Source organism: Quercus suber, unplaced genomic scaffold (assembly GCF_002906115.3).
Source record: "Quercus suber isolate HL8 unplaced genomic scaffold, Cork oak 2.0 scaffold_606, whole genome shotgun sequence".
NCBI classification, from domain to species: Eukaryota; Viridiplantae; Streptophyta; class Magnoliopsida; order Fagales; family Fagaceae; genus Quercus; species Quercus suber.
In genome coordinates this window covers 292,705-315,436 of record NW_027070049.1, presented here as the reverse complement: position 1 = coordinate 315,436, position 22,732 = coordinate 292,705, and the positions used below count along the sequence as shown (strand labels likewise).

Below are 22,732 nucleotides of genomic sequence, written 5' to 3'. Positions count from 1 at the left end.
TTTTTAAAAAAAAAAAAAATCTATCTTATATTTCTTAGTAACCCATTCACGTTCTTGTTTTTCCCTATATTTTACGTTATGTTGATATCAATTTTTTCTTTTTCATTCTATTCATATGACCTTTTTTTAATTCCACATTTTATGGGATAGAAACAAACACATTGACTAGATATCTTAATTTCAATAAGATTTAAATAAATTCTATATCAAATGGAACTCTACTAATATATATAATATTATATATCCTTTTTGAAGTGAAGCTTACTCCAATATTTGGATGCCTAAATCCCATGACAATACAGGTGTGCATTCTTTCTTTCTTTTATTATTATTATAAATGCAAATAATAATTAACTAAAAAGATATAAATTTTAAATTCACCTTAAGATATAGACAAAAAAAGATACATAACAATTTTAGATACTACTGAGACATCAGATAATGAGAAAAATGACAAACACATTGGAAATACTATTTGTCATAAATGTAAACAATATGGACATACTAAGAAACAATGTGATAGACATAATAAAATTGTTAAACAAATCAGTAAATTAGAGTTTGAGAAAGATGTAATAAATGAATTAATGGAAATGTTTGACATTAAACAAAAAGAGATAGACCAAGTAACAAAAAAGGAAGAACTAAAATCAACCAACCCACTTAAAATCAATAAAAGAAAAAGGAAACAAAAGGACATAATAATAAAATTGATAAATAATCTACCTAATCATTTAAAAGACAAAAAAGACTATTTACTAAAATTGAAAGATTCTATACACATACCTATTGTTTGTTTTAAGGGTAGGAAATGTGGACATCATGTTACGGAATGTGGAAAAAGAGAAAAACTAAGAAAGAAAAGACAAAAATGAAACAAGATGGAGTAGATATAAAACCAGTAACTCTACAAGACTTAATGACAGAAGCAAAAGTAGTAAAACAAAAAATAAAAGAATTGTAGTAAAGAATATTGCAGAAATAATAAATTTGAAAGAACTGTTTTATTAGAAAACGATGCTCACAATAGACAGAATTTTTTGAGTTTAATTGACAAAGTAATTTTTCAAAAATGGCATACAGAAATCACTCTAGTAATTAATAAAGAGTTTTCTTTAACAAAAATTGCTTTGATAGACTTTGGAGTTGACATGAATTGCATACAAGAAGGATTAATATCTTTAAAATATTATGAAAGATTATCTGAAAGATTAACTCAGATACTTAATTATAAATTATTAATGTTTATAAATTATGCAATGTTCACACATGTTTTGATACTATTTTTAAAGACCTTTCTTCTATAGTTATTTTAAGAAATCCCTTTATGGCTTTACTTTACCCTCTTTTGATGATAGATGAAGGAATTAAAATTAATATACTAGTTTTTAGATTCATCTCACCCCTAATCCCGAAAGAAATTCGTTCCCTTAATACAGTCACTATCCTAAAAGATATTAATAAAGAAAGAATTTGTAGAACAAAAGGACATTTGATAGAAAAATCACTTGATGGCCAATTGACAGATAATAACATAGAGAAGTTTAAACAAAATATAGAGACAGAGATTTGTTCTTATTCTCCCATTGCTTTTTTGCATAGGCACCAACATATTGTCCATACTTCTTGTGAGAAAGACTCTAATAGAAAAGATACAAAAGAAAGAACTATGCTTATAATCTCTTTTAGTCAATATAAATGGGCTGATAGTTTGATAGATGTACCAAGAAAAATTATAATAAATAACATACTTACACCCTTTATAGTAATCTCAAATACTCATATAATAGATCTTTTAATAAAAGAAGTCTTGGTAAATAACCCTTTACTAATCATTAAAGAAAACATTAATTGTGGTAATTTCTTGAACAAAGACAGATTTAATTACTTAACAGATAGAGTTAATTATAAGTCCTTGACAGATTTTCCCCAGTCCATTATAAGGGTTCATGAAAGACTTTATGGAGAAGTTTTATTTCACATATTCTCGCATAATGAGATATATAGTAATGCATACAAAATGGATAGAATCATGGTAGACTTCGTAAAGTTTTTGAATTCCACCTACTCTGGCATTGACAAACTTCATCATGACTACTCTTATACCACTACTCAGCGAGAGCACAAAGGTGTAGAGAAAGAAGTTTGTTCTATTATATATGCTTTAAATTTTAAAAATGATTTTCTTATAAAACATTTTAAAGAAATTTCACAGAAAGACATTGGCAAAAGAGTTTAAAAAATGAATTTGAAAGAAGCTTTGCAAGAAAATATTTATTTTCAAAATAATATTTCAAGACATAATCCTTTTCCCAAAACCCAATTGTAGACTACTATGAATAAAAGACCCTTCAAGGCAGACATGAAAGGAAAGGGCAAGGCACCAGCAGTGCAACCCAAAGAAATCCGAAAGGCTTCAATGAAGATTTCAGATAAGCATGAAGGCGTGTTGATAGAGACAATATCCCTTCAAGATACATTGCTAGCAGAGGCAATGTATTCATGTGGTGGAAAAAGTGAAATTCTACAAGAAGTGCTCCGCAATGATCTCATTTTTCAGGACAGAGAATTTACAGACCTTCCCTTTCATATTAAATTACTTCTTGATAATCTCCAAGCAGCCTTCACCCTCAGAAAGAAACCCTTATTCCAAAAGACCCTTAAGGCTTTGGAATTACATCTTGTTAGCACCAGTGCATTTATTGAAGCACTTGGTTGTCAACTCCCTGGCAAGGAGGATGGAGATTCAAGCTCCATAAAGGTAGAATCACAGTCTCTAAAAGGTTATCTTATGGGAACAAGCTTTTCAAAACTCCACCCTAAGATTCAGCAAAAAACGAGACTTGCCATTAGAACCTTACCCCCTGAAATCCAACAGAATATACTAACTCATAAAGCCATAACAAGTTCTTATGACAGATGGATGTATCTTTTTAAAGTATTAGTCTCTACATCATTTATTAGGATAGACATGACAGACGACATATGGCTATCCCATAAAGCCACATGGTATGAAAGCTTTGGAGAAACAGAAAAAGTTTATGATGGGCAACATCCCTATCCGAGATTACTTATCGACACAAAGACAGAGGATCCAGTGATTCGTGATCCTTTATGGTTATCTAAGATACTAGAAGTAGGGTTTATCAGCAAGTTAATCCTAACTTCTGGAACTCAAATTAGTTTATTTCCCAAAGTCATCCAAGAAGTAGCTGTACAAATTGGAGGACTTAATTATATGAAGCTTACTATCTGGAGTACTCTCCCAGCTTGGGACACTAGCTACTATATGGAAGCTCGACTAGCACACATTCTAGTTCTCATCAGTGATTTTGGTAGTAGCCCTGACTACAACTAGTATACAGGAGAAACTTATTTATCACTTGAAGATCCACATGCTTTGGCTTAAGAATGGTTTAATTTTATGAACAACAAGATTTATGAAGTACAGAAAGAATTAGATAGTGACTTCCACTTATATGGCTACACTAGCAGGATAGCCGTATATGGACCAAGACCTTCAACAAGGAGGCTTATTGGAAAAAGAAATATTGCTAAGGATCCCAGAATAATGACAAAGAATCGTGCCTCCACCTATCTTCCTATTTCATACTGTGTTCTATGTGGCAATTATAGAGTACTCCATGAGCATGACCAGTATGAAGATAACTCTAATCCACTAGATTATGATAACTACGCTGATACAGATTGATAAACAGACAGACAACTACAACAAATCACTATTCACCTACGACAGATCACTATTCACTACGACAGATCACTATTCACCTACAACAAATCACTATTCACCAGCATGCATGGATAGCTTCCAGACATATCCATGACAATCCAGACAAATACAAACAGATGTTCATAAGTTACTACTGTTGGGGTTTATGCCCTAAAATCTAATTGGTTTGCATGTCATGAATAATTAAGTTGTTTAATTATATGAGACTATCTATTTATGAACTAATGGGACATTATATTAGTCCATGAGATGCATAGTATGTGATTTATGTGAAAAGTCACAAAAGATGTAAATCACAAGTTTTTTGCAAATTCAGAATTTTAGTTCGTAGTTGGTGATGAAATTGAGCATTTCATCTGCGAAAACTATAACATATTAACTAAGATGATTTGTCTTGATTATGGAAGTGGAGACTTCTAGTTGGTATGTTGATATGTTTTAAGAGTTAAGACATATTGAACTGGACCACTGTGAGATTTATTATTCTCCTAGTGACTGTCAAATGAATAATAAATCTTATGACTTCTATTTACATCAACTCTAAATCCTAGAGAATATGGACCTAATCATGAGATGTAGGTTGCCTTGATATATCAAGAGTGAGATCTATAAGTAATGGTCAAAACCTTAGTATGTTGGGCAACCGCATTTAATGTTGATGGAACATATATTCTCAAGATGGAATTCATAGTCTCTTAACAGAGATATAAAATATTCTCTTGAGATAAGTTTAATGGGTTTGGTTATTTAGAGTGTTGGGCCCAAGCACTTTTGTAAGGAGTTACTAAAGTATATATATTTATGAAATTGGATTTCATAAATATATATTGAATAACATAAAGGATTAAACCGGGTATTCAAGAATTAAGATGTAGTAATCTTCAAAGTGGCAGTCTACATTCATGACTTTGTATTACTACGAATATTTTAATGAAGGGGTTGCATATATAATAAAGTCTTGGGATATAATTTATAGATAAGGCCTAGAGTGTAACTATATTTATATAGTGGTATTAAATATAGTTAATGGTAACTTTGGACTTGTCAAGAGTTAACAGAAAAGCCCAAAGCCCATTGGGGCTAGAGTCTTATTGGTCCCTTTTGGTCCCACTCCAAGCCACATACTAGAGCCCAATTGGAATGGATCAAAAGGCTAGCCCAATCAGATAATCAGTTGTACATAAAGAGAGTAACATACAGAATTTTATTAAGGCTTTTTCATAAGGTTTTTCATATGAGTCTTTCATAAGAGTTCTCATAAGGAATGAAATGGTTTGTATGTGAGTGTTGGACACTCATTATTCTCTCCTTGGAAACTGATTGAGAGACCACACATCTTGGGCATTAAGTGGAATTGGAGTGAAGATTAAAAGTCTCCCAAGAACTTCTGATCTTCGGTTTTGAATTTCACTGCACCAAGGTACGCTCTCTTATTCTCAAATTCTGAAAGTGACATAGTACATGTTATCTATTGTGAATGAAGTAGATCCATTAATTTTCCGTTGCGTACATACTTATTTCCTACAACTACTGCTCACTAGCATGTGTGAAAAGAAACCTGATAGATTCCTACACAGACGACTGCTCATCAATATTATTATTCTTCCACTGACAAATTAACTTGAGTTAACTTTACTAACTCAGGTTACTTCTGAAGACTTACCATGGTTCATTCTATCTATAAAGAGACAAACTCTGAAGACAGAAGATAGGTTTCAATTCTCAAGGTTCTAGTTCTCAAGTTTAAGGTTCAACTAAAGGTCCAAAATTGTTCTAAGTTCTAAGTCTTAGAAAGAAGATAGCCCTCTCTCCCTTAGAAAGAATTTTGTCATCCTTCATCTCTTGTAATCTTGTAACCCTTCCCTTCAAACAAAATTTGTAACCTTTCAGTTTCAAAGACAGATTTTACTTTCTAATCTTGTACCTCTTCAAACAGTTTTATTTTCAAAGCTTGTATCAAAGACAGAAGTTTGTTTTCAAGTTTTATCAAAGAAAGAAGTTTTTATTCAAATAAGATTTTATTAGTTTCTGTTTTCATATTTCATATTCCGTTTTAACTTTTTTTGAATATATCTATTTTGCTATTTTCTTCTCTATCATCTAGTTTATCATTGTTTATGCTTCCATATTATTATTATTATTATTATTATTATTATTTTCTTTGGTGTTACTATTGGTTCTTTGTCTTCATGTGATTTTAATTAATGAATTCAAAACATTAGAAAACATTGTCAAGTTTCTAAAGGCTCCTTCTTTATTTTTGTATTTTGTTTTTATTAAATTGATTAGGTTTTGTGTATTGGTTGCCTTTTTAAACTAATTTTCTTAGCTTTGATCTAATTTATATGCTTAGGGTCTTAGAATTAATGATTAAATATGGTTAGAACTAATAGATTAATTTAACAATTTTTGAATTTGATTTTTATGTTCCATCAAATTATCGAGATATTCTACACATGTATTCTTGAATTATCAATTTTAATTTTAATTTTAATTTTATAATATTATCAAGATTATATTAAATTTGGACTTATCAATTGCTTAGTATGTTTTGAAAAAAAAAAATAATTATCAATTTAAAATTTAATTTGGAATTATCAATTTAATTTAATTTTAGGAAGAAATCTTACCCCTTATTTTAGTGAGATAATTATTTACACTTGATAATTTTTTTCTTTTATCTTTATTGAATCTTTAACTCTTTTAGGAAACTTTTATTAGCATTACATTGATTCTTTATCTCAAAGATTAGGGTTCCATTGCTACTGCAGCAACATGGACAGGTACGTATCTCATGCAAGCAAATATGAGTTTTTATTTTATTTTTGAGAGAGTTTTAATCTATAATGTCTGCTCCTAATGATTGCTATTTATCATTATATCAAGACACCAATCAGTTTTGGTGTAGGCGGAGATTGAACCCCAAATCTCTTATATAACCATTAGAAACTTTACCAGTTGAGCTAACTGGAACTCACAAGCATATATGGGCTTAAATTGCCTTTCAATATTTCAAATGATTTATTATTTTGCTAGATGTGATTAGGCTCAAAAGTATATGATTCATTATTTGTTTAGATCATTTAAATACACTACAGCTAAGTTAATAGGATTTATTTTATACAATATAATTTATTAAACAAAATGAAATAAGATTTATTCATGTTGATCCCTTTTTACTTTTTATTTTTATTTTGAATATTAGCACTTATTTATGTAAAGTGTGCATAGAATTATGTATCTGTTTGCAACTTTAATTAATATTTTTTTGCTAATTATTAGTATAATTTTTTATTCCCAACAAATTCTTCATTAATATTTTATTTTTTTGGTTTAAAATTGCAAAATTTTGGAAATTAAATTCCCAAATTTTCAGAATTTTTAAAAGTTCATCATTTTTTTGGGAGAAATGTAGTCATCATTCTTCCAATATCAATCTTTTTATGCATTGATTATTTTTAATTTTTTACACTTCGGCCATCATTATAAAATAGGTTTTTTTTCCTTGCAATTATGGAACTTATTTGACTACAGTAGTAAAATCAAAGTGGAAATGATAGCTCTTTTTAGGGAAAAAAAATATCTATATATTTTAAAGCCTGGTAATAAGTAGTCATAGATTCATATGCAATTTTACAATCTACATGGTTCTATTATTATTATTATTTTTAACTCAGTTTAATTTACTTCTTGATTTTATTTTTTCAGGTTTGTCATAAAAGATTCCAAGCATCCTAAGAAAGGTGTGTAATCTATATGTAGAGCTTTGCAATTTTTTTTTTTCATTTACACGAAGCGTCTCTCTTGCAATTGATCAAACTATTCATTTACTTTTTGTTTCTCAAATAAATTATGTATTATATAAATTCATGTATAAAACCATGCAATGTACGGGAACAAAAATTATGATAGGTTCTATAATTAGAACAATGGTTATTATTCTTCGAATAGTTCTATCTTCTAAAGTGGCCAATTTTACAATACTATGTCTAAAGATTTTAATAAAGCACAATGACAAAGAAGAAAAGGATACTCTAAAAACATAGCGTACAAATAGGTATTCAAAGATTCCTGAAGGTAAAAACTACTTCTAAATTTTTTTTAATCATTAATATTATTGTTAACAATACTTCAAGTTACTTACAAATTAGTACTTATTTTGCAAATACATTAGATGCGAAATTCATATGCAAATAGTTTGATTAATGTAACTACAAATGACATTATAGTACAACTGGTATGCTAGAAGATAATTTTGTATTGAGGTGTATCATTCTTATACCAATGCAATTTTTTACTTTAGGGATACCAATGCAATTTTTTTACTTTAGTTATAATAATTATTTATTTTGTTTTAATAATTATTAAAATATAATAATTATTTATACATATATTTTATAAGTTTTTCATAAAACCGTGCAATGCACGGGCCTTTAACTAGTGTCAAGATAAAGCTAAACAACTAAATACATAAAGCATATTAACTTGCTTCAACCCATAAATTTTTTTTATCCCATTTTTTTTTAATAGTATTTCCCTAAAATTGGAATAACCCGCTATTGACCGAAACGGCCCAAAACGCCTAAAACACCGTAAAGGGCCGAAATTTGATCCGAGGTTGAACAAGAGGGATTATTGTTCTAATTTACATGTAGATACGAGATTTTCCCATAGTTTAATAAAAAATAGAATGGTATTTACAACATTGCTTTTAGCCATATTTTACATTTGATTGAGCCTAAAAGCAATTCAAATTATGAGAGGAAATATCTGAAATAGTTAAAACTTCAACTTCAACTAAATTGGATATGGGCATCAATTTATTTCAATCTTTGAGAAGAGACACACACAAATACAAAATAATATCCCGTGAAAACAACAAAATTGCCTGTCTCATGAGCAATCAAGCAAAGTATACCAAAATACAAAGATCACAAAATTAGATGAGAGAGCTCCATAGAAATAACTTAAATTTCATCTTTAAACTAGTATAAAAAAACTAACTTTAGTCAAAACCATTTGCATCAAACAACAAAAGTAACCCACATGTTCTATTTGGTTCACTAGGAAAAAAATGTGAAGGAAAATAAATATCTCGAGTAGTAAAATTCCCTTTAATTGAGCCTAATACAATTATCTAAAAATCATACTCACTTCAATTATCTAAATCCAAGGACCAGATTTCATAAGGGACAGACCCAAGATTTTAAGCTAGCAGGAGTCGGAGTATAAAAAAGAAAAAATCCAAATAGGCATCCATATAGTATTAAAAAATTATAAATACTCAAAATTGTTGTTTCTTAATATAATAAGATGCAATCATTTACACAAAAACAAAATAATGTTTTTTTTTTCTAATATTAGGCTGGCTAGGATTTTTTTTTTTTTTTTTTTGGGATGAAGTTAGAGCATTCACAATGGTGGTGTTAAATATTTTAGCTTTTATTACCTCAAAGAGCCACTTTATCTATCTTACCACCTCATTTTACAATACACTCAATATCAAATATTCTATTTCTTTTATCACTTCATTTAAAATAATATAAACAACTCATTAAAATAAGGACAAAATTTAGCTACAAAATTGGTTGAAGCCTAAGACTACAACCTTACTTAATATCTTTTTATTGATTGTAAATTTTGACAAATCCACAACTAGATTACATCTTCTTTTTATATCCTCAAACCTTGCAAAATTTCTAGAAAATTAAAGATCAATAGCTATGTCATCAATAAATTGTTTAAATTACAAGTTTTTGTAGTTTAAAATTATGCATAAAATATAGGCTTATAGATCATATAGTAAATAATATCCAATTGACACAAAATTTGACATATGTATTAAGAATGTAAAGAAAATGCAATTCAACGGTTAGATTTTCAAAATATGAAGTAATGTTTATTTTATTAAGTAAGGTTATAGCCTAAGGCTGTAACCAATTTTTTATCTAAACTTTGTCCTTAAAATAATAAAGGAAGTGAGAGAATTTGAGTTTTTTATTTGAAGGAAGAGTTATAATTTTAATAAAATATTGTATTTTATTTTTAACAACTTACTACAATCAACTAGTATAGTCAACTGGTATTTATACCGCTTTACTGTAATTGCAAAAAATTTAGCTTTAGCTTCTTTAATAACACATGATTTTTTGGTTCTTTGGAGGTAAAGTAGTTATTTTTGCTAAAAAACAATCACCATTGTGAATATTTTTATTGTTTTTGTTAAGTTTTTTGGTTGGATAGTTGCTATTTGGGTAAGGCTAGTTAGGCTTATTAAAATGAAAGAGGGCCTAAGGTTTTGGAAGAGGGGCCCAACTACAAAAATGAAATATAACTTTAAAAAAAAAAAAAAAAAATTGAACCCAAGGGGGCCCGGGCCCCCAACTGGGTCCATCCCTGTTTCATGTAGAACAACAAACTTTATAATATAATTGCAAACTTAAATGCAACACATTTATCTATATCATTTGTAGTCAAATTTTATAATTTCCAAAGCATAAGGATCATTAATGTTATCAACCATGTATGATGCATATAGATCCACAAAAAATGTTAAGGTTATATGGATATCTGGAGTGGGCAAATCATTTTGGTTGAATACATCAACAATGGGACACTTGGGGAACATCTAGATGATAAGTCAAGCCACAATTATTTATAACTCTGAAGGAGAAATGAAGAATAGACATTAGAATCCAGAGAAAAGTGTAAGTAGAAGTCAAGCATATATGTGTACTAACTGCTATATAAGTATTTGGTTGGATCTAATGATTTGGTTTGGCTAAAAACGTATAGAAAAATTTTATCGTCAAATTTGGTTGTAGCCAATAGTTGCAAGTTCACTCAATATTTTTTTATTAGATATAAATTTTGCTACTGTGGATTGGCTAGATAAATTCCCATCAGCGAAGCTTTATCATCGAACATCTTCTGCTTTAGATCGTTGCCCTATTTCTTTACGGTTAAAGGAGAGAAAGAAATTCAAGTGCTATGGGAAGAATTTTAGGTTTGAAGCGATACGGTTGAAGGAGTCCAATTGTGAGGAAGTAGTCAATTCGCTTTGGGAGGAGGGAGCAATCACGGGTTCAGATCACCCTATTATGCACAAGGTTTTCAGACCCGGACCGTTCATTGAACCGTAAAATGGAGAGGTTTAAGGTTTTTGAGGTCGAACCGAGGTCGAACCGGGGTCGAACCGTGATGACGTCATAATTAATTTAATAATTATTAAAAATATAAATTAATATATTAAATTAATATAAGTAGAAAAATGAACTAAAATAGTCTAAATAAATATAAAGATCTAATTTTCAAATGCCTTTTTTATATCACAACTTTCATAAGGCAAATAAAAAATATGAAATCTTAAGCAAACATAAATATTGTTTGATAAAACTCAATATTTCACTTTTTTTTAATCTTTTTATAAGAGTTTATGTCTAAATTATCTCAAGTTATGCTCAAGCCCATTAGACCATCCAATCAATTATTTTATGCCCAAGCCCATTTGAATATTCAACTCTTTAAGAAAATTTTTAAAATAAAAAAATAAACAAAAGCTGGAGGAGTGGCTGGATAAAGACTTAAAGCTTTACAAAATTGATTAAAGGAGCCCAACGAAATTTAAAAAAAGTGGTTGACAAAAAGCAAGCTGTCAATCATCTTCAAAGCCTATACAAGCCTACATATTTTACTTGGCTATATTTATGGTATGTGGTTGTAAATATTCTGACACTCCCAACTCCAACCATTCAATTTTCCACCATCCTTTGCCATTTCCAATGTAGTCACATGCTTGGGTTCATAAAACTAAAAATCAGTACAAAAGAAAGCACCGGCTCTTGGAGTATCTCAATGGCTTGAATACTTAATAACAAGTACAAAAGAAAGCCAAAGGATTTTATTTCTAAATAACAATAAATATTAAAAAATTTAGTTAGTTGTCACGGCGCAAAAGAATGTTGAAAAGTAGCATCTCGAGTGTCTAAAACTCGAGTTCTAAGATAAAACTCAAGTTTTTAAGTCTCGATTTGTAAGTGAATGGGTAAAATGGAGAAAAATCAACATAAAAATCGAGTTTTAAAGACTCGAGTTCTATAAAACGCCGCTATAGGACTTTAAAACATCACTATAGGGCTTAAAAACGCTACTATAGGGCTTCCAAAAAATTTTGCAGAAAAACGCCGCTATAAGGCTTTAAAATGTCACTATAGGTATTAAAAACACCACTATAGGGCTCCTTGAACAGACTTATAAAAATCTTTTTTGCAGAAAAACGCTACTATTGGGCTTTAAAACGTCACTATAAGACTTAAAAACGCCACTATAGGAACTCGAGTTTCTAAAACTCGAGATCTTTATGGCATTTTCAGTCCCAAAATGCTCACAAAGCGAGTCTTTGGGACTCGAGTTTTAATATGGATCTCGAGTTTCTAAAACTCGAGATGCTATTTTTCTTAAAACTTTAAACCATTGCCTAACTTACTACATACTTGCCCAATTCACTGTTAGTCTACCCATTCCCCCAAAGCCAAAAAAAATAAAGCAAAAGAGAAGTTAGCAAGGACGAAACAAAGAGGAAGAGTAAGATGCTTAGGTTAGTCATCTGGAAGTTAGTCACATGCTTGGGTTCACATGATGAAGGCTGCTTGCTGTGACTTGTGAGGGTTGATTTCTTCATTTTTGCTTTTCTCCTTCTTCTTCGTTGTCATCTTCTTCCTCTGCTTCTTCTTCTTCTTCTTCTTCTCTGTTTTTTTATTTTTATTTTTCTCCCTTTCATTTGGTTCCAGATCTTAAAAAACCCAAAAAACTGCTGAAGTGTGGGCCAAAACTTTGCCGAAAAAAGGGAACCGTTCGAACCTCAAAAACCGGTCACGGTTCTCAGAACCGTACGGTCCGACCACGGTTCGCACGGATTCTTGCTTTTTTTTCCATAAAACGGTTTTTGAAGCTAAAAAAACCGCAAAACTCGGAGGTTCGCGATTTTTCCGATCGGACCGTACGGTCCGGTCTGGGTTTCAAAACCATGATTATGCAATGTTTGGATAATTGCTATGTGAAATTAGAAGTCTGGAACAAAAACGTCTTTGGTCACGTGGGGAATAATTTGGCTAGACTTCAAAAGCATTTAGAGTGGTTAAAATTACAAAGTGCCACGCCTTAAGTAATTGCTTCTATGAGGGAGACTAGAGTGGAATTAAATTGCTGGAGAGATAAGGCAGAAACTATGTGGCATCAGAGGTCTAGATTAAGTTGGATTCAATTTGAAGATAGGAACACTGGCTTTTTCACACTAAGGCATCCTCACAGTTTCAAAAAAAATTTCATTGAGGGCCTTATGGTTTTGAATGAAAATTTGAGTGGAAAATCAGAGTGAAGTAGAGAATGTGGTGATCAATTATAATTCAGATTTATTCAAGTCATCTTGTCCAACGGATTTTGCTGAAATCTTATCTACCGTTTAGCCTAAAGTGTCCACAACTATGAACCAGATGCTCACCCATGACTTTCAGGAAAGTATGGTATATAAAGCTTTAGAACAGATGTATTCTCTAAAAGCACCAGGTCTAGATGGGATGCCTTCTTTATTCTTTCAGCACTTTTGGCCTACTATTAGGCAAGTTGTTACTAAAACAATTTTGAATTTTTTAAAATTTTGGTATTTGTCCATCAAAATTTAATGATACCCAAATAGTTTTGGTACCTAAAATAAAAATACCCAATGCATATTACTGATTATCGTCCTATAAGCCTTTGTAATGTTGTCTACAAGCTAGCTTCCAAAACCTTGGCTAATAGACTTAAAAAGATTTTTCCATCCATCATTGATGAAAGCCAGAGTGCTTTTGTTCATGGTAGATTAATTACTGATAATGTGTTGGTAGCTTTTGAGACTATGCATCAGATTAGTCAAAAAAAGAGTGGGAGGTTTGGAGAGATGGCGTTGAAGTTAGATATAAGTATGGCTTACGATAGGGTGGAATGCGCTTTCCTGGATAAAATTATGGAAAAGTTAGGTTTTAACTCTAGGTGGCATGGTCTCATGATGCAATGTATTTCTTCGGTTACTTATTCTATTTGTATCAATGGGTGTTCACGTGGTTGTATAGTTCCATCTAGGGGTTTATGTCAAGGAGATCCTTTATCCCCATATTTATTTTTGATTTGTGCCAAGGGTTTATTTGCTTAAATTAAACAATTTGTATAGTGTGGAATTATGGGAGGTGTTGCTGTTTGTCATGGTGGCCCTTGTATTTCTCATTTATTTTCTGCAAATAATAGCCTTATTTTTTGTAAGGCCAGTTTGGAAGAATGTGATTCACTGCAACGTGTTTTCAAAGTGTATGAAGAGGCTTCGGGTCAACAACTGAATAGGGCTAAAACTTCGCTCTTTTTCAGTCAAAATACAAGGGATGATGTTAAAGAGGAGATTAAGAGAAGGTTTGGTGCTCAGATCATTCGTCAACATGAGAAGTATTTTGGTCTTCCTTCTTTGGTTGGTAAAAACAAAAGGAATACCTTTAATGGTATTAAAGAAAAATTGTCAAAGAAATTGGTTGGTTGGAAAGAGAAGTTGCTTTCTAAAGCAAGGAAGGAGGGGCTGATCAAGGATGTTGCTCAAGCTATCCCAACATATTCCATGAGTTGTTTTAAGATTCTTGATACCCTATATGATAAATTGACTAGTATGATAATGAATTTTTGGTGGGGACAAAAACAGGACGAAAGAAAAATGGCCTGGTTGAGTTGGGATAACATGTGCATTCCAAAGCATGTGGGGGGATGGGTTTTAAACAATTGAAACCATTTAATTTGACTCTATTAGCAAAGCAGGGTTGATGGCTCCAAGTCGGTCAAAATTCACTAGTTTATCAAGTTTTCAAGGCGAAATATTTTCCGGATTGTGATTTTGTACATGCATCTTTGGGGAAGAAACCTTCATATGTTTGGAGAAGTATCATGGCTGTTCAAAAAATTGTTCAGAAAGGAATCTGTTAGCATGTGGGGAGTGGAAGGAAAATTCAGGTTTGGGAGGATAATTGGGTTCCTAGCTCTTCCACACATAAAGTAATTTCGCCTAGAGGCTTGCTTCATTCGGACTCAAAAGTTTGTGATTTTATTGATGCGGATAGGAGGTGCTAGAATTTGAATATTTTGAATAGTGTTTTTCTTCCTTTTGAAGCTAAGGAAATTGCTGGCATTCCTTTAAGTGTTAGATTACCAAATGATAAGCAGGTATGGGTTCTTGTTTTGATGGAAGTAACCTATGTCAGTTCTAGAGAAGGTTTTGGTCAATCCAAATTACTCATAAGATTAGACATTTTGCATGGAGAGTAGCTCATGACATCTTGCCAACAAAGGAAAATCTTGTTGCAAAGAAGGTATTAGTGGATAGCAGATGTGAGGAATGTGGTGTTTTTGCAAAATCTTTTTACCATTTGATTTATGAGTATTCAAAGGCACGAGATACCTGGGCACATTCTATAGAAAAAATATAGTTTGTATCGCATACAAAACATACGCAGCAGAAAATTAACGGATCTATTTCATTCGCAATTGATAACATGTACTATATAAATTTCAGAATTTAAGAACAAGAGAACGTACTTTGGTGCAGTGAAATTCAAAACCAAAGATTAGAAGTACTTGAGAAAACTTTTAATCTTCACTCCAATTTCACTTATACCTAAGAAGTGTGGTCTCTCAATCAGTTTATACGCATGTGTTCAAGGGAGAATAAGAGAGTGGCTTACACTCACATACACACCATTTTCATACATTACAATGCATTGCCAAATTCTATATGTTTCTCTCCTTATATAGAACTAATTATCTAATTGGGCTAGCCTTTTAGGCCATTCCAATTGGGTTTTAGTATATGGCTTAGAGTGGGACCAAAAAGGACAAATAAGACATTAGCTCCAATGGGTTTTGGGCCTTTCTATTAATTCTTGACAAGCCCAAAATTACCATTAATTATATTTAATACCACTATATAAATATAATTGCACTCTAGGCCTTATTAATAAATTATTTCCCAAAACTTTATTATACATTCAACCCCTTCTTTAAAATATTCATAGTAATACAAAATCATGAATGTTGGTTGCTATTTTAAAAATTACTACATCTTAATCCTTGAGTACCCGGTTTAATCATTTAAGTTATTCATCATATATTTATGAAATCTAATTTCATAAATATATACTTTAGTAATTTCTTACTAAAGTGGTTAGGCCTAACACTTTGAATAACCAAACCCATTAAAGTTATCTCAATGGAATATTTTAAATCTTCGTTAAGAGATTATGAATTCTATCTTAAGAATATATGCTCCTTCAACATTAAATGTGGCTGCCCAACATATTGAGATTTTGATCGTGACTTTAGATCTCACTCCTAATATTAAAGTAACCTACACTTCATGATCATATTCATTATTCTCTCAGGATTGAGAGTTTATGTAAATAAAAATCGTGAGATTTATTATTCATTTGACAGTCATTGGTAGAATAATAAACCTCATAGTGGTGTAATTCAATGTGTCTTAACACTTAAAACATATCAACATACCAACTAGGAGTCTCCACTTCCATAATCAAGACAAATTATCTTAGTTGATATATTATAGTCTTTACAGATGAAATACCCAATTTCATCACTGATTACGTACTAAAATTTTGAGTTTACAAAGAATTTGTAATTTATATCTTCTGTGACTAAATCACATAAATCACATACATGCATCTTATAGACTATATGATAATGTCCAAATATTCATGTTACCATTATTTTAGGCATTAATAAAATGTAAAGTTGTCATTTACAACTATGTATTTTGTTGGCTTTTATTCCGTGCCAAATTTGATTGTAATTATTTTCAATCGTTTATACCCTGTATTTGTTGTGGGATTTCTTGTAAGGGTTGTGTGATAGAGAGTGTGTGTGAAGACTCAAGCATTTGGAGGCTGAAGGATTCTCGTGGGTATGTCGCGACCTAGCTTCCCGCGAAGTGAAGCATGTGCCTTGCACGTGCTGGAATGCGAAGAGTCAGGCCAGGTGAAAACAGCTGTCTCTTGCGAGTATCTCGCGGGTAAGGCCTTCCCGCGAGACACCCGCGAGACATGCTGTTCTGCCAGCCTGTACTAAATGACTCACACATTTTGCACCTATCCTATATATACCCTCATTACCCACAAATGTTGAGGAATGTTTCAGAGAGAAAACCCTAGCCAAACACATTGGGAATTAAAGATTGTCATCCCCACCTTTCTCTATACAATTGCTTGTGGTATCTCCTCAACCCTTCCCTCTCCATTTTCACACCATTGAGAGGTTGATAGCCCAAACACTTACCACATCCTTTGAGAGTGTTGAGTGACGTTTTGGTGCTGCTGGGAAGCATTGGAAGAAGCCTGGAATGGCAGATGCAACATGGAGCTTGTTGCGGGATCCGGGGTGCTAGACAAGACACGGTTCCAAGAAGCCTTGTTGGAGTAGGAGCTTTGAGGGCTTAGGTACATTGGGTAGATTAGGCTTGGAGGGTCTCTTGCTAACTCATGTATCCCAACTGATTGTCTAGTGGATCGATTTCCACTTAGAGGGCGGCGGAGAGGTTTTTCGCCGAAGTCTTCAGTTTCCTTTTTGAAAACACGTCTCGGTGTTTTCTGTATTTGCATCCTTCTTCCCTACTCTTGTTTATTTCATTTTTACTGCTGTGTTGCTTTAAATATGGATTAGAGTAGGTGTATTGCTTATATACTTGTGTTTACACTATTCCGCAGTTAGTATTAAGTTAGTGTAAAATCAACCAAGCCGTAATTTTAATTGGGGGTCTAAACGGCTCTTGTGTTTTCAACACATTTACGAGCTTTCATAAAACAACTTTATTAATCACAATATAATATCATACATAATGTCATACATAGCATCATACAATAGGATTTAAAAGGCACATGTCCTAACAATCTCCCACTTGCCCTAAAAACTATTGTGCACTAATCTAACATCCATTCTTTCCAAATGTGACTCAAAAGTCCTTTGGGGCAAGGCTTTGGTAAAAGGATATGCTAGATTATTTGCACTATCAATCTTTGCTACTACTACATCTCCTCAAGCAACAATGTCTCGAATGATGTGAAACTTTCTTTCAATATGCTTTCCTTTCTTGTGATTTCTTAGATCCTTAGATTGTGCAACTGCTTCCCTATTGTCGCAAAACAATGTGATAGGAACTTGCTCCATACTCACAACACCAAGATCAGAAAGGGATTTCTTGAGCCAAACAGCTTCCTTTGCCGCTTCCCAAGCAGCAACATATTCAACTTCCATGGTGGAGTCAGCAATACAAGATTGCTTAACACTTCTCTAACTTATGGCTCCACCTCCCATGGTAAACACACAACCTGAAGTGGACTTTCTGAAATCAAGATCTGTTTGAAAATTTGAATCTGTATAACCAATGTGAATCAAATCCTTACTATGGTGAACAAGCATATAATCTCTCGTTCTCCTTAGATACTTGAGAATATGCTTTACAGCTTGCCAATGTTTAAGTCCTGAATTTGATTGATATCGGCTGACCATGCCAACTGAATAACAGATAATTGGTCTAGTACAAAGCATGACATACATGAGACTTCCCACTGCAGAAGCATAAGGAACTTTGAACGGTTTAAGACCCCTTAAAACACACAGATTGCGTAGCCTAGATTAATTAGCCAAGTTGTTACTTAGTCAAATTAAGCAATTCTAGGTTAAAACAATCCAACAATCATATCAAGAATAATAATGCAGCGGAAAATAAATAACACAAGATATGATCACCCAGGAAACCACACTCTATACACTCTTTCATTAAAATATTCATAGTAATACAAATCATGAATGTTGTTGTATTTAAATTACTACATCTTAATCCTTGAGTACCCGGTTTAATCATTTAAGTTATTCATCATATATTTATGAAATCTAATTTCATAAATATATACTTTAGTAATTTCTTACTAAAGTGGTTAGGCCTAACACTTTGAATAACCAAACCCATTAAAGTTATCTCAATGGAATATTTTAAATCTTCGTTAAGAGATTATGAATTCTATCTTAAGAATATATGCTCCTTCAACATTAAATGTGGCTGCCCAACATATAAGGTTTTGATCGTGATTTAGATCTCACTCCTAATATTAAAGAACCTACACTTCATGATCATTCATTATTCTTTCAGGATTGAGAGTTATGTAAATAAAATCGTGAGATTTATTATTCATTTGACAGTCATTGGTAGAATAATAAACTCATAGGGTAATGTTCAATGATGCTCTAACACTTAAAACATATCAAATACAACTAGGAGTCTCCACTTCCATAATCAAGACAAATTATCTTAGTTGATATATTATAGTCTTTACAGATGAAATACCCAATTTCATCACTGATTACGTACTAAAATTTGAGTTTACAAAGAATTTGTAATTTATATCTTCTGTGACTAAATCACATAAATCACATACATGCATCTTATAGACTATATGATAATGTCCAAATATTCATGTTACCATTATTTTAGGCATTAATAAAACAGTTTTATTAATCACGACATAATATCGTACATTCAACCCTTTTCACTTCGTTTTCATTGGTTCCTTAGGAACTTCTTTGACTTCTTATGGCATATCATTATGGACACTAATTAGGGAATGAGACGCAGGTCTTGCTGTGAGTATTGCATGGGCTTTATGGACTAATAGGAACAATGTGCATTATAGGAAACCAAGGAAGGCAAGTTTGATGTTGGTTAGTTGGTGTAAATGTTACTTGGAGGAGTATTGGACTGCAAACTGGACTTCACCGAAATAATTAACCCATCTAGAAGTTAATTGGTCTCCCCCTAATTATCCATCATAAAGATTAATGTGGATGCTGCAATATTCCTGACACAGAAGGCTGCTGGTGCTGGTGTTGTTGTTTAAGACCACGAGGGGAAGTTTGTAGCTAGTTTGAGCAAGAAAATCCATGCTCCATTAGGAACTGTTGAAGCTAAAGCAAAGGCATTTGAAGCTGGGATTATTTTTTCTAAGAAAGTGAGAATCAAAGACTTTTTTTGGAAAAGGGGATTCATCATTAATGAACAAGCTCTCAAGGAATGTTCATATGCTCCATCTACAGTTTTCCAATTGATTTATGGGATGCTAGCTGAATGCCAAGAGTTTAGGAATGTGGCTTTCTCTTATGTAAAACGTCTAGGTAATAGGCCTACTCATTTATTAGCAAACAAGCTCTAGACCTGGCTGATTTTTCTGTCTGGATTGATCTTATCTATGATGTATCTGTAACTTTATCTTTATGAATAAAGTTTTGGTCTTTTAATAAAAAAAAAAAATCACATACTCCAATTGTAGCTTTATTTCCTTTTGTCTCTATGCTCACTTAAATCTCTTATCACCGTGTTCAAAGCTCTTTCTCCAGGTTCTTCTCTTATTCTCATCTTCTCTCTCTCTCTCTCTTCAAAGTCATACTACTTTTTCTCCATCAATTCATATTGATCTTCATTTTTTTTTCACCTTCTCTGTTCTACTAATGGTGAGACTTGAAAGTGTCAAGACTTGCCGAATTTTTTTACTTAAAAAAAAAAAAAAAAAAAAACTTATTTCAGCCCATTTCATTTTCTGGTTTGGCCTGTTTTGGACTGAATCGGCCTGTATCAGATCGAATCGGCCTGTATAGGGTTGAATCGGAAAATGAAAAAAAAAAAAAAAAAGGATTCGTCACTGACGCGCGCATAGCCGTGTCAATGGCCGCACGGTGTGTCCGTGTGTGTCGGACGTGGGTGCGCCGCCTCTAGAGGCACATCCATGCTTTCTAGGCTGAAAGTCTTTGTATCTGTTGATATTTCTTTCAATTCACTATTTCTTTTTCTGCTTTGGTTTTCCTTTTTGACCTTAAATTTTCCCGCGGATAACTCATTTACCACTAAAGTTAAACAAACAGTGAGAATTAAAACAATTCAATTCAACAGTTAAGATTTGCATGGATACTATACCCACTAAAAAAACTATGGAAATTATAAAATCATCTTTAGTTTCCATCAATATCAAAATTTTAATTTGTTTGAAAAACATAATATATAACATCTACTCTGCCATATAATTGTTTGGGATAGCAAAATAATGCTTCTTTCTTTCCTCTATATACATATGATGTTAAATCACAAAATCCTTACCTTTTTTTAGGATATATTGTAAAAAAGACCCAAATCCACCATTAAATTACATTTTCTTCTATTATATCCTCCATATTTACAAAATTTCCAAAAAATTAAAAATCAATAACTCTGTCATCAATTAAATGTTTAAATTTCAATTTTTTTAGTCTAAAATTATTCATAAAAATTAAGTTTATGGGTCAAATAGTATATAATATCCAATTGATATGAAAGTGACATGTGTGTTAAGAACATAAATAACATGCAATCCAACAATTATATTTTTAAAATATGTAACAATATTAATTCTTTTTAGTGGAAGTTGGTGTAGTTTGGTTACAACCAAACTTGTAGCCAAATTTTGTCCATGTAAAAATAAAATAGGCCGAATTTACATGATAAATGATACTACCGTTGCATAATAGAAAGGGGAAATCATAACATGATTTAAACCATCATGACCTTGGAGACAAGTTTATAAATATTATAGATTAATTAGAAAAAAGAGATTCAATTAAAAATTACACTCTTAAGTCTTCTTTGTTTACATTTTCGCCTCTAAAGTTTTGATCTTTCCTCCCAATTTTGTGCCTCACCAATGTGGTCATTCCACTAACTTCTATCTAGTGGATTTCTATCAAACCAGTTTTTATATTTCTTTTCCATTTTATCTTTTAACTCTTTTTGTTTTTTTATTTTTCTCAGTCTCTTCTTTCACCCCTCCTATTCCTTTTACCAATGCCATCCCCACCTCAAACCCCAAACTAGTGTACTCCTATCAACCACCCCAAAAGGCTAAAATACTCAAAAAGATTAGGTTTTAGGCCAAAAGCCTTCTCCACTTCACTCCCTACTAGTTAAATCACCAAACCACCCCCCCCCCCCCGCGCCAAACGAAATTAACCACAACAACCAGTCTTCAACCCTATTTTCCCTAAGTCGACACCATCCAACCAATTGAAATCCACAAATGTATCAAAAGTTCCTCAAAATCCAACATCCTAAAACTATCATTTTATACCCTCAATCAAAACTCAGTTCAAACCTAAAAATAGTATTATACATAAACATAATAAATTCAAATGAAGTCTTTTTATATTTTTGAAGTTTAGATGTGTTAACAATTTAAAGAGAATGTGATGTGAGAGATCAAGACAGAGGTTAAGAGAATAATTTGTATATTACATATATTATGTATGTATAATACTATACAATAAGGAGCTTTTATATAAGCATAGTATGTGAGAAGTACAAGTAATATGAGTATATCTCAAGTTCAGTACACTAGGTCAAAGTCTAGTGGACTAATAGACTAACTATCATATATACTAACAAGATGAATGAATTTGCATATAAATATATACCCAAAAGTAGAGTACAAATTAAATCACACTTGAAATAAAATTAGAGTACTTTTAATCTAAGAAAACTTGTCATCAAATTATAGGAAAATTAGAAGGACACTTGGCTCAAAATTAGAATTTAATTTAGATTTTAACTTTCAGTTTAATAGATTATATATGATACGTATACCTAGTTTGATATTATTTTTTTAAAATATATAAAATTATAATTTAATATAATTTTAAATATATTAGTTTTTATTTTTATTTTTATTTTTGATAATTTGATAGTTAAAATGATAAAAAAGATATTTGAATTTTAGATGTCTTGGAAAACACCATGAATGTAAACTGGTTGATTTATAAGACTTTTGGCAAATATATTTAAATTGTGCTATCGAAGCGCTAATTAACAAAGAGCAATGATAAAAAATT

The 22,732-nt window shown here is 31.7% G+C and overlaps 1 pseudogene; it reads left to right on the top strand.

Moving 5' to 3' along the window:
• Nucleotides 1–13,967: 13,967 nt before the first annotated feature.
• LOC136063990 (uncharacterized) overlaps nucleotides 13,968–22,732 on the top strand; it is a 23,515-nt pseudogene continuing 14,750 nt past the window's right edge.